The 12527-nt window shown below is 38.0% G+C and overlaps 1 protein-coding gene across 2 annotated transcripts in view; it reads left to right on the top strand.

Moving 5' to 3' along the window:
• The window catches only part of Mcc (MCC regulator of WNT signaling pathway), a 379948-nt gene that overhangs the window by 140382 nt on the left and 227039 nt on the right, over nt 1-12527 (top strand). The window lies entirely within an intron of this gene.

Consider the following 12527-nt stretch of genomic DNA (forward strand, 5'->3'; position numbering starts at 1 on the left):
CTCCTTTCCCCCTCCCTCTCCAGTCCAAAGAGCAGTCAGGGATCCCTTCCCTGTTGGAAATCCAAGGTCCTCCCCGCTCCATCCAGGTCTAGGAAGGTAAGCATCCAAACAGACTAGGTTCCCACAAAGCCAGTACATGCAGTAGAATCAAAACCCAGTGCCATTATCCTTGACTTCTCAGTCAGCCCTCACTGTCTAAGCAAAAAATCTTTACAGGGAATGGAGATCAGGGCCATCCTTGTATATCATTAGACTGCAAGCTCACTTGAAGGCTATGATGGTATATATCCTTGAAATTGCTATTATATATCTAGTACTCAGGAAAACTGTAGGGGAATGTGGTACAGTAGTGGTGCTGGGATATCCTGACTAATCAGGAAGCCACAATATACTTAGAGCTGCAATACAACAGCTCTGGAGGGTTAGAACCACAATAGGACAGCTCTGGAGAGAGGCTTATATAGGGCTTCTTAGGGGTGGAGTTTTCCCAGGGAGAAGGTGTAGAAGAATGCTTAAAAGAAATCCCACGCTAGCTCAGAATTGAGAAACAGACAGTTATTTATTTAGGAGTACATTCACAAATCACAATCCTCTGCTGAAACAGAGATCAGAAACTGAATCCCATAGCCGGAAAAGAGGCCTGACACATACTCTTTATCTGCATAAATAGTATAAGAGGCCACACCCCAGTGGGCAGGTAACCACTGGCTGTAAGACTTTCAACAGCAAAAAGGCAGATTAGTAAATTTTTCCTGCTCAGGGATTTGTCAGTTTAGCTGGTCAGGGGCAGAGATGGCTCTGACTTCATGGCCAAATTGTTTCTTTCACTGGTACTTTTTAGCTTTTTGACTCTAAGGACCAGGGCATATTTCCTTCACTGGCTCTGATTCTAGGAACAAAGTGTGTATCTTTGACAATAGTTTCAGAGCCAAGGCACATGTCTTTACTCCTGGGTTCAGGGATAAAGACATTTCTTTCCCTGGCTCGGGTCTCAAATACAGGGTGTGTTTCTTTCACTGGCTCGGGGTTCAGAGTCAGGGTACTCAGTGATTGGTTGGCTTTCTGCCCCAATTGTTACTTTTACCCCACAAAGACACTTGACATATAGTGAGTAATAACTATTTCCTGGACAAATAAGGATAAAATATAAAATAACAATAATTTAGTTAGGTAGTGGTGGAGCATGCCTTTAATCCCAGCACTCAGGAGGCAGAGGCAGGTGGATCTCTGTGAGTTTGAGGCCAGCCTGGTCTACAGAGTGAGTTCCAGGACAGCCAGGTGTGGATGGAAATTTCTGTCCTACCTGGTCCCATAGCCGTTCAGTCCCATAGAAACATACAGAGGTTTATATTAATTCTAAACTGTTTGGCCTTTTAGCTCAGGTTTATTATTAACTAACTCTTACAACTTAAATTAACACATAATTCTTATCTATGTTTAGCCATATGGCTTGATACCTATTCTCAGTGCGGCACTCTCATCTTGCTTCCTCTGTGTCTGGCTGACACCTCTGTCTCTGCCTTTCCTCTTCCCAGAATTCTCCTAGTCTGGTTGCCCTGCCTATCCCCCCTGCCTGACTACTGGCGAATCAGCATTTTATTAAACTGATATAAGTGACAAATCTTTACAGTGTACAAGAGCATTATCCCACAGCAACCAGGGCTGTTACACAGAGAAACCCTGCCTTGAAAAAAAAAAAGAGAGAAGAAAAAGTTGTAAAATAACATAAATTAGATACTGTTGTCTCAATCATCTAAAAGAAATGGCCAATTTCAAAGAAGTTTATTTATTAGGAAGGTAGTTCAGAATTGTCATTTCTCATTTGTTTGATTGTTTGCTTTTCTGACTTCTTAAATTTCCCAATTCCTCCAAGTAATACCTGTTTGTGAGTTAGGGTTAGGTTTTATTCCCACATGATACAGCTCTGCTCCTGCACCAATCACTTTTGTGTCATGACAAAAATATCTTTTTAAAAAAGTGATGGATTTATTCTGGCTAATGGGGCTGAGCCTGTGTACAGCAGTTCAGATCACAGCAGAGGGAGCATGTGGCAGACGCTGCATCACAGCAGAGCAGGAAGCTGAAAGGAACAAGCCCCAGGGGTTGGCTGTAATCTTCAGTGCCCTGACCTAGTGGTTTCTTCTAGGTAGTCTGTACTTCCTAAAGGTTCCACACACTCCCCAAATAGTGCCACCAGCCAGGGAAGAGGCAATCACAATGTGAGCCTGTAGGGTACACGTAAGATCCAAACCAGAATACCCTACCACCACCCGTGCTGGTAATGTGAAAAATAATATCAAGTGAGCTGTTTGAGTAAGGGGACAATATTTAATATTTTGGAAGAGAGGAAAAAATAAACAAAGGGAATAAAATAAAAAATAAAGTTTTCAAAAGTTTAGACTGTTGCAGGAAGGGGCCGCTTGTTCGTTCCCGGCTGCTCAGCCCTGAAATAATCACATAGAAACTTGTATTAAGTAAATCACTGCTTGGCCCATTGGCTCTAGCTTCTTATTGGCTAACTCTTATATTAATTTAACCCATTCCTATTAGTCTGTGTAGTGCCATGTGGCAGTGGCTTACTGGCAAAGTTTTAGCATGTCTGATTCTGGCAGCTCCATGGTATGTCTCTGACTCCACCTTCCTCCTCCCAGCATTCCCCGTCAATCTAAGTTCTGTCCTATCAACAGGCCAAGGCAGTTTCTTTATTCATTAACCAATAAAAGCAATACATAGAAGGACCTCCCACACCATTAGACAAAGTCTATTATAAGGCCCTACCACCATCACTAACACTCATGTGCTGGAGATTTAGTCCCTATAGGGTATATCCAGTCATTGAAAAATGAGCCAACTATGCAGCCCTAGATTGATCCACTGACCAACAGCATGATTGTGAAGTTATAGGAGTGTGCACAAGGGCATGTGTCTGTCTGTCTGTCCTTGTTGGAGGACATCAGTCACATCACTGGGAGCATGCCTTTGAATGGAATAACTGGCCCGGGGAACTCACTCTTCCTTTCTCTCAGCTTCTTGGTTGCAATGGTATGAGCAGTCCCTGCCATGCTGTCTGTTGCCATGGTTTTCTTGACCATGAGCCCGATACCTGGAATCACTATACTTGTACTAGACCATGGGGACCAGGAACCAAAGCAAGTCTCCCCTCCTCTGGATTCTTCCTCTGGCATCTTTCACAGCAATGGAAATCTAACCTGCACACAAATCCCTGCAAACCTTCCCCTGTGCTGAAGGGGCTGTCTTTAGATGTTTGCACTGCTGCCACAGAACACCACAGATGGGGAAACTCTTAAAGAACAGACATTTACTTTTCAGAATTCTGAAGACTTGGAAGTACAAGACCAAGGCGCCAGTAGGAGTGGTGCCTGGTGAAGACCACCATGTTACCACGTCCTCAGAAGAGGAGGAGTGCTCCATCCACATAATGGAAAAGCACACGAACAGAAAGGGAGTTTCCCTTTAATTTCAAGCTCTCTCGTATAAGAAATAATCTCCCTCCGTTATGAGGGCAGAGCTCTCCTGAAGCCATCCTGTTTAATACTGTTGCACAGGGGATTAAATTTCCCCATGAGCTTTTGAGGGAACTCCACCATGCACACCGTGGTGACCTCCATCTAGGAGGACTGAAAAGAGACTGGTGATGTTTCTAAAGAGTTCTTTTTCTCTTAATTGAGGAAATACCTTAAATATTTTAGAACATTGCTAATTTCTGGATCATGAGTGCCTAAAGGTCAATAAGAATATGAAACATAACAGGCAGGAAGAAAAGAACAAATGAAGAAAAGGGGGCTGTAACACGAATTCTAGTTGTTCTTAATAATAAATATCCAGAGTCAAATATTAGGTAGTAAAAGCTGAGAGATCAGAGAAGCAGCCAGCCACTAGAGAGACCTTTTACCTCTACCAATGCTCAGACCACAGTTCCTTTCCTCACACTGCCTCATCGGACTGCAACTGTCTCCACCAAACTTCAGACTGCATCCAAGCTCCTGTCTCCTTTGACTTTATATTCCTCTCTCTGCCCAGCCATATCCCTTCCTGTCTCCACCTCCATAGTTCTGGGATTAAAGGCATGAGAATCCCAAATCCTGGGATTAAAGGTGTGATCCACCACCACCTGGCCCCTAGTGGCTTAGCTCTGCACTCTGATCTTCAGGCAAGCTTTGTTTGTTAAAACACAAACCAAAAAACACTACATGGGGAAGAAGGGAGGGAAGAATGAAGGAAAGGAGAAAGGGAAGAAGGAAGGAGACAAAAGGCATCTCCTAGAACATGGCAGTAAATGAGTTGTATGTCCGGAGAACTATAAAGAAGCTGAAAGATGCTAATTCAAATACCAATAGGAAGTTCTAGAAGAATATCATATAAATAAATTAGAATATGTTCTCCAGTATTTTTGGTTAAAAAATATTTTTTAAATCTGCCTTAATTTAAGAAAAATACGGGCTGGGCATTGTGGCACACTCCTTTAATCCTAGTACTCTGGGAAGCAGAGGCAAATAGGCTTTTGAGTTTGAGGCCCACCTTGTTTAAAAAATAAGTTCCAGGACAGCCAGGGCTACATAGAGAAACTCTGTCTCAAAAAGAGACAGAGAGAAAGAAAGAAAGAAAGAAAGAAAGAAAGAAAGAAAGAAAGAAAGAAANGCTGAACATAGGGGACAATGAGGAGTACTGAGAACTCAAGAACAATGGCAATGGGTTTTTGTTCCTACTGTACGAACTGGCTTTGTGGGAGCCTAGGCAGTTTGGATGCTCACCTTACTAGGCCTGGATGGAGGTGGGTGGTCCTTGGACTTCCCACAGGGCAGGGAAACTTGATTGCTCTTTGGGCTAACGAGAAAGGAGGACTTCATCGGGGGAGGGGGAGGGAAATGGGAGGCTGTGGTGGGGAAGAATCAGAAATCTTTAATAAATAAATAAAAATTAAAATAAATAAATAAATAAAAATGTTCTTATCCTTATCTGCAATAATATATTATATCTGATGTGTAAATTGTAGTCTGAATTTAACTAAAGCACTACTTAAAGTAATACATATGTATTTTGCATTATCTTTGATAATGTGGAATTGCAAATAATATGGATTGTACAAAATGGTGAGAATCTGAAACCACACAATATTTGATTGAGTTTAATAATATATAAATAGAGAACAGTGTGTGTTAGGAAGACATTCTTTAGGAAATATGTGTTTTCAAACATGTTTTAATAAAATAATATAAGTAAAAGTATTACAGACACAAATAAGTTGCACATCAGCATGTGTTGTATTGAAATTTCCAACTAGAAGAAAAGAGAAAGAATAGAGAAAAAGAGACTTCAGAAGATGAGGCCCAAGGTGTTTGTACAAATTAAAAGATGAATGATACCAAATATAATAACCTATGTGTATTCTCAATAAACATATTGAAAATACCACAAAGAACCTGCTAGAAAAACATTATGTGCTGAGGTCAAGAAATATCTTTACAATAGCTACATTAAAACTGTGGTCAAAAGCCTGGTGTGGTAGAGAATGGTTTAACCCAAGCCATCACTAGTTAAGGCAGGAGTATATCTATGGTTATCCAACTTGGCTTACATAATGGGTTCTAGGTCAGCCAGAGCTACAAAGGCCACAGTCATGAAGACTAATTTATATCCTATTGTCTATAAGTATCCAAGGTATCCTTTTGTTTGATATAGTCTTAGAAGACTATAGTCATAATGTCATGAAAACTAACTCTGTAGTAAATTATTAGTTAAATTGAGTCAGAAAAAGAATAAAAGAGAATATTAATTGTAGATATAATTTTGACATATAAAATAAAGTAGAATCAAATGGATAGTATAGTTCAAATGTTTTATTGAAATTTATTGTTTCAACCTGCATTAAAGACATTGAAACTATTCAAGAAAGTTAAAAAGTATATCTCAAAAATAAGATTCATAAAACATCTAATTTTCCCTGGCTGATACATTTTTCAGATTGATAAACATAAGGAAAGAAGGCCATTCAGGAGAAAGAGCACTAGCCAAATAAATTAATTGGCTAGATAATACACTTGGGGAAATCATAGATTAATTATGGATTGATAGATTTCTTGGGATTGAACCTAGTGTAAGATAAAATTCCATAAAAGTATTTCAATGATTTTTAAAATTTTCCATGCTATGGTGATCTCTAAATGACCTCAGTTTTTTGAATAGAAGTATTTAAAACAGAAATAATACATCTGTTTTACTGTTTTGTATTTGATAAGGGGAAAGACATACATGCATAACCTCAGTGATATTTTCCACAAATGGAATAAATGGTGACTTTGTAAAACATTGATATTAAATTAAATGTAACAAATTTTCTTATACACAACATTGATATTTTACATCATATTATGATTACAGAGGTCTGCTCTGAAGATACACTTTAGGGAGAGAGAGTGACAAAAGAGCAACCAATTCAGCAGGCCCTGATGTGATAGCATGTCTACATTTGTAAGAGTTTTGCCAGAACTTTTTGTGGGTAGATTATATTAAACAAGATGATTTATGGCAGGAAATGAAGACAAGAAGAACAAAACATTTGCAATGCCAAAATTTGTGTAGTTCTTTTCTACAATTTTAGTTGTTCCCTACACATAAAATGACAAAATTCAGAAGACTTTAAAAGTGAAATCATGTCACCGCTTTTTCAAAAATAGTTTAATTATTTTTGACCTCTAGAGAAAAGGGAAAAGTGATCATGGAGTGGAAGATGTTAGTGCAGACTTTGTGGTGGTTCGATGAAAAGAGCTTAGATTTGGGTGTGTGTTAAAAGTTGGGACTCATATTTGGAAATTTATTTATATATATAGTCAATTTGAGTAGTAAGATACAAATATATAATGTTGAGGAGGGAATAACGCACACCAGATAAGAATCTATGAGATTAAATCTGATGGAAATAAATACTTGGTGTTTATATTTAGATTCTATCTTTGTTCAAAACAGGTCAAAAGTTAAAGAATTCCTGTAAGGGAAGTACTCTGAAGTTAAAAGCGAGGTTTCATCTGAAACAACTTCTCTTCACACATTAAATAAATAAAAATCATATAATTATATTTTCAATATATTTATCGTTTCTTCTTGAGAGATTTGGATAAAAGTAATTTCAATAATGTAAGGGAAATATTACTAGCATTATGATAGTTCTTTCTTTAGTAAGTATCAAAGGTATTTGGTGTATAATAATCTTAATGTAATAAATGGAGTTTAGTTTTATTTAGAATGAATGGAGTTCATTTCTGATTAGAGTGAAAGTTGTTTTAGGAAATATGAGATCATTTAATGTGGTTAATAAAAATCTAACAGATGTCTAAATTCCACAATATGTAACATAACCAAGAAACTAGATATAAACAAACCAAATTATTTCATTAAAAATAGAATAAATATCTAAAAAGAAGAATATCAAATGGCTGAGAAACACCTAAAGAAATGTATAACATCTGTTAAAGAGAATACCAGGAATTTTGAAGGCAAACAGATGAAACTTAAAAAAAATTATTCTGAGTGAGGTAACCCAGACTTAGAAAGATAAAGATGGTATATACTCACTCATAAGTGAATCAGCCTTTATATAACACCAATAATTAATCTTTAAAAAGAGCAACAGAAAAATCTTAAGAATAAATGCTTAAATAATGAAATTTCTCCTCTAGGTTTTATTTGATCTTGTATATCAATGTGAAGTAAAGCACAATAAACAAACCTAAAATGTTGATTAAATTCAATTTTAGATTAAAAAAAAAGAAAGAAATGGCCTTTTTGGGGGTCAGGACTAATATCCTCAATATTTGACAATGGGATTAACTGTATATAGAGGAACTGAGGTTCTTCAGACCTCAGTTATAGAAAATGTTAGTCCTATGGCTGTTTAACTCCAGAAAAATCTGGAGGTTTCTAGGGATGGGATTGAGCAAAATGGGCAGGGGAGACCATTATCTTTGGTGTTTTTTGTTGTTTTGGTTTTTGGTTTTTTGAGACAGGGTTTCTCTGTAGCTTTGGAGCCTCTTTTGGCACTAGCTCTCATAGGGGAGAGCATTGTCAAAGTGAGACTGTAGCTATATACCAACTGGGTAACAATACTTTCCATTTTCTAATCCTGGCAGAGCCATACCAGCTCTGCTTTCTGCTTTGTTCCTTCACTTAATGGAGCCTTAATTGACACCTGTGAAGGGAGCTGATAAGGCCCTTCACAGTGATGATTCAGAGATGATAAGGACCAAAGTTAGATAAGGACCAAGGAGTTAGGAGGTAAGTCTTAAGAGAAGCAAATGGCTAAAACTCCAATTAGAAGACGGAGCAAGGGAAAAGGTGTGGGAATGAGCTTGGCAGCTGTAAGAATAATAGGAAATCATGGGACTGCGTAGAAGTTTTACAATGAACTAGTGAGAGATAAAACTGATTGGAGAATAAAGAGCACAAATGAAGGTTTTCCATGAAGATTAATGACAAGGTAAGCAAGTGTCCTATGTTCACTTCATTATATTTGCATTGCTAGCCAAAGCAAGTAGATAAGAGAAGGAAATAGAAGACATATGTGTAAAGAAGTAAAATTACATCTCTTTAGGCAGAAGATAAATCCTCCCGCATGTAGAAAATTCTACATAGTCTACTCAACACAAGAAATGTTAAGCCAGACAAGGTTTCAGGGCATAAGATTAATATGCTAACAATCAGTTCATTTTTAAATGCTGGCAATGGATTATCTGAAAAATTAAATTAAATCAAGCCCATTTACACTAGATTAAATTTTTAAAGAAAAAAACAGGCAGTTTTAATCCCAACCTTTAATCTCAATAATTGGTAGGCAGAGGCAGGTGGCTCTCTGAACTTGAGGCCAGCGTGTTCTACAGAATGAGTTCCAGGATAGCCACAGCTACTCAGAGAAACCTTGTCTCAAAAGGCAAACAAAAAAAGGCAAACAAAAAACAACAAAAAGAATAAGATATTTAGTAATAAATTTAATGAGAGAAGTGTAAAATTTATACACTGAAAATAGTTTCGTGAAATCAACAGGCTAAGTGAATGAGAAGACAGTTCCCATATGTGGATTGCAGGCTTATTAAGATGTCAATGTCTCTAAATTGCTATAACAATTCAGTGTACTACTTCTGGCTTCTTTAGATGCCAGTATGTTGATTCCAAAATTCCTGTTGAAACACAAGAGGCTTAGAAGAGCCAAGACAACCTTGAAACCCAACAAAGTCAGATAACACTTTTTCTGTTTTGAAAACAGAAAGCAACAACAAAAATACCCCAGAATAATTAAGATCATGAAGTACTGGCACAAAGACAGACATACAGACATATGGAATAGATTTGAGTTTCTGTAAATAAGTCCACTTATGGTCAATTGGTTTTGACAGGGGTGCCAAAACAATTTAGTGTGAGAAAAGGATAATCTTTTAAAAAAAATAGTGCTAGAATAACTGGATATCAAAAGAAGAAGAAGAAGAAGAAGAAGAAGAAGAAGAAGAAGAAGAAGAAGAAGAAGAAGAAGAAGAAGAAGAAGAAGAAGAAGAAGAAGAAGAAGAAGAAGAAGAAGAAGAAGAAGAAGAAGAAGAAGAAGAAGAAGAAGAAGAAGTAGTAGTAGTAGTAGTAGTAGTAGTAGTAGTAGTTTGGGAGCTGAGACTAAATCTCAATGATAAAGTACAGGCTACCATGCACAAAGCACTGAGTGTATATGTGTGTGTTTGCGCATGCTCACATGCATGCGCATACATATACACATATTAAATTGGGGCCCTTACATTACACATAATGTAATTCAACATGGATTCTATTCTCAATGTAAGGGCTAAAAGTATAAGTTTTATTATTAAGAGGAAAAATAAGACAACGTGATCTTGCATTAGGCAATAGTTTATTAACTGTTAAACAAAAGCATAAGTTATTATGTCAGTCACCTATCTTTTACCTATGACAAAGCATCTGGCAGCAAAGGCTACGGAAGAAAGGGCTCAGTCGGCTTCATGGTTTTAGAGATCCCAGTCCATGTCATTGGCTCTGCTGACTCTGGGTCCGTGGGAAGGCAAAAGACTACAACAGCATAAGTCTGTGCGGGAAAAGGAGGAGGCTGATCGCTACATAGTAGACAGGAAGCAGGGAGAGAAGTGAGAAGTGAAAAGAAAGAAGGAAACTGAGGCAAGATATAGTTTTCAAAGGGTTGTACCCAGTGACTTCTTTCCTCCCAATTGGTATACCTTCTCTAGTTCTCCACCCCCAAATATCTATTCCTCTTTCAAAACCATCAATGGATTAAACATTAGGTCAGAACCCTTATGATCTAACCCTCTCTGGAAACACCTTCACAGACAGGCATAGTGCCTGTGCTGCACTTTAATATCTAGGTGTCTCTCAACCCAGTCAAGTTGATGAGCAAAAATACTTGTGATAATAAGAACATTTAGGTAAGCTGAGCTTCATTGAAGTCAAACTTTTTCTGCTTGCCAGCTCCCAAATAACCACATGGAGACATTTTATTAATTATGAAATCTTGACCATAAACTTAGGATTGTTCCTGAATAGCTCTTATGTCTTAAATTAAACCATTTCTATTAATTTACTTTCTGCCTCTTGGCTTTATTACCTTTCCTGCTTCCTCCATGTCTGGCAGGCGACTCTGCCCTTCCTCTTCCCAGCATCTTCTCTGTCTCCCCAAATCCTGCCTGCCTATTGGCTGTTCAGCTTTTATTAAGCTAATCTGAGTGATACTTCTTCACAGTGTACAGAAAGATTGTTCCACAATACTGTAGATGAAATTTTCTCTCCTACCTGCCAGTTCCCAAATAATTGACATGGAGACTTAATATTACTTATAAATGCTCAGCCAATAGCTCAGGCTTATTACTAACTAGCTCTTATAACTTAAATTAACCAATTTCTATTAATCTACGTTCTGCCATAAGGCTCATGGCAATTGCCTCTCTGGTATGTTTTTCTTCCTCTCCATTTTCCTGGCGACTCCTCTGACTCTGCCCTTCTTCATCCAAGCATTCTCCTAGTCTGGCTGTCCTGCCCAATCTCTTTCTGTCCAGCTATTGGCCAGTTTTCTGTTCAGCTATTAGCCAGTCTGCTTCTTTATTAAACCAATCACACAGAAATATATTCATACAGTGTAAAGGAATATTCCACATAACATTTCATCAACATTTAAACATATTTAAACTTCAAAGATCTCTGTGAAGTGAGGATAAAGACAACCTATGGAAGAGGGGGAAAAAATGAAAGTTTGTAACTGATAAAGGTCCAGTCTTCATAACACAACAAAAACAAACAAACAAGCCTCTTAAAATAGAATGACAAAAAAAGCAACTCAATTTAAAAACATTTTGTGCTGGAGATGTAGTTCACTGATAAAGTAATTCACAATCATGCATGAGGCCCTGGATTCTATTCCCAGTATCACAGAATACAAAGGTCTAGAGATTTCTCTAGAGAAGACATAAATGACCAATAAGCACATGATGTTCAATATTATCAGTCTTTAAAGTAAAACAAAACCATTAGGCTATATTTTTTTTTAAAAAATTGACAATTATATCAAAGAAATTAAAATACCTACATTTGGTGTGAATTTTAAAAAGGGCAGCCACTTTGGAAAAGTTTGTTTCTCAGCATGTGAAACAGAGTTGTCCCATTGCCAGGTAATTCTACTTCCAGGTGCACACACACCAAAGAGAACTGAAAACATAGATCCCCAGGAAAACTTCCTAACCTGTATTCCCAGAAGCGTTGTGAGAATTGCCAGCAAGTAGAGGTTCCTCAAATGTGCATGAACTGGTAAGTGGATAAAGAAAATGTAACATTCACAGAATATTATGGCAAGGAAAAGGAACGGAGTGTGAATATAACACAGCATGGGTGAACCTCTAAAACATGCCGAGGGGAGGAAGCCTGATATAAGGCACCAAATATCGTGCTCTTTACATGACATGTCCCAAATGGGAAAATTCATAAACACAATTGTATATGTTCATTCCATATCTCCCTCCTTGTGGGAACATGGTCCACAGATGTAGCTATGTGAGGAGACTCTGACTGCTTGTGAAAACACTCCAAGAACTTGTGACCCCAGTTTCTCCCAAACATGGAATTTTTCTTGGAATGTGTTCTTGTCCCACACATGTGTAGTGCATAGGAGCGAATTGACCTCAGATTACTCCCTATTGCTTGCTGCTGGTATTCAATTACATGTTGAAACTATCCTCTAGATGCCTTTATGGAAAAACATGTTTTTGCCACGTATGTCTTGTCCTTGTGATTGGACACAGCTTGAACTCATGAGAACTTTATTCATGGGACCTCTCTTAACTCTCAGATTATAAGTTGTCCAAGGCTCTGAATAAAGCAGACTATCGCCCGAGACTTTAGTCTACCTCCTCCATTGGCTCCATTCTCCCAGGCCCTCTAGGTGACCTCTAGAGCCATGCCACCTCTTCTCGGTGTGCCCTCCCTCCCCGTATTTTCTTCTTCTCCAGTGTTGGGGA

This window comes from Alexandromys fortis, unplaced genomic scaffold (genome assembly GCF_014885135.2).
Source record: "Alexandromys fortis isolate MF-2015 unplaced genomic scaffold, M_Fortis_MF-2015_v1.1 scaffold_60, whole genome shotgun sequence".
Lineage (NCBI taxonomy): Eukaryota > Metazoa > Chordata > Mammalia > Rodentia > Cricetidae > Alexandromys > Alexandromys fortis.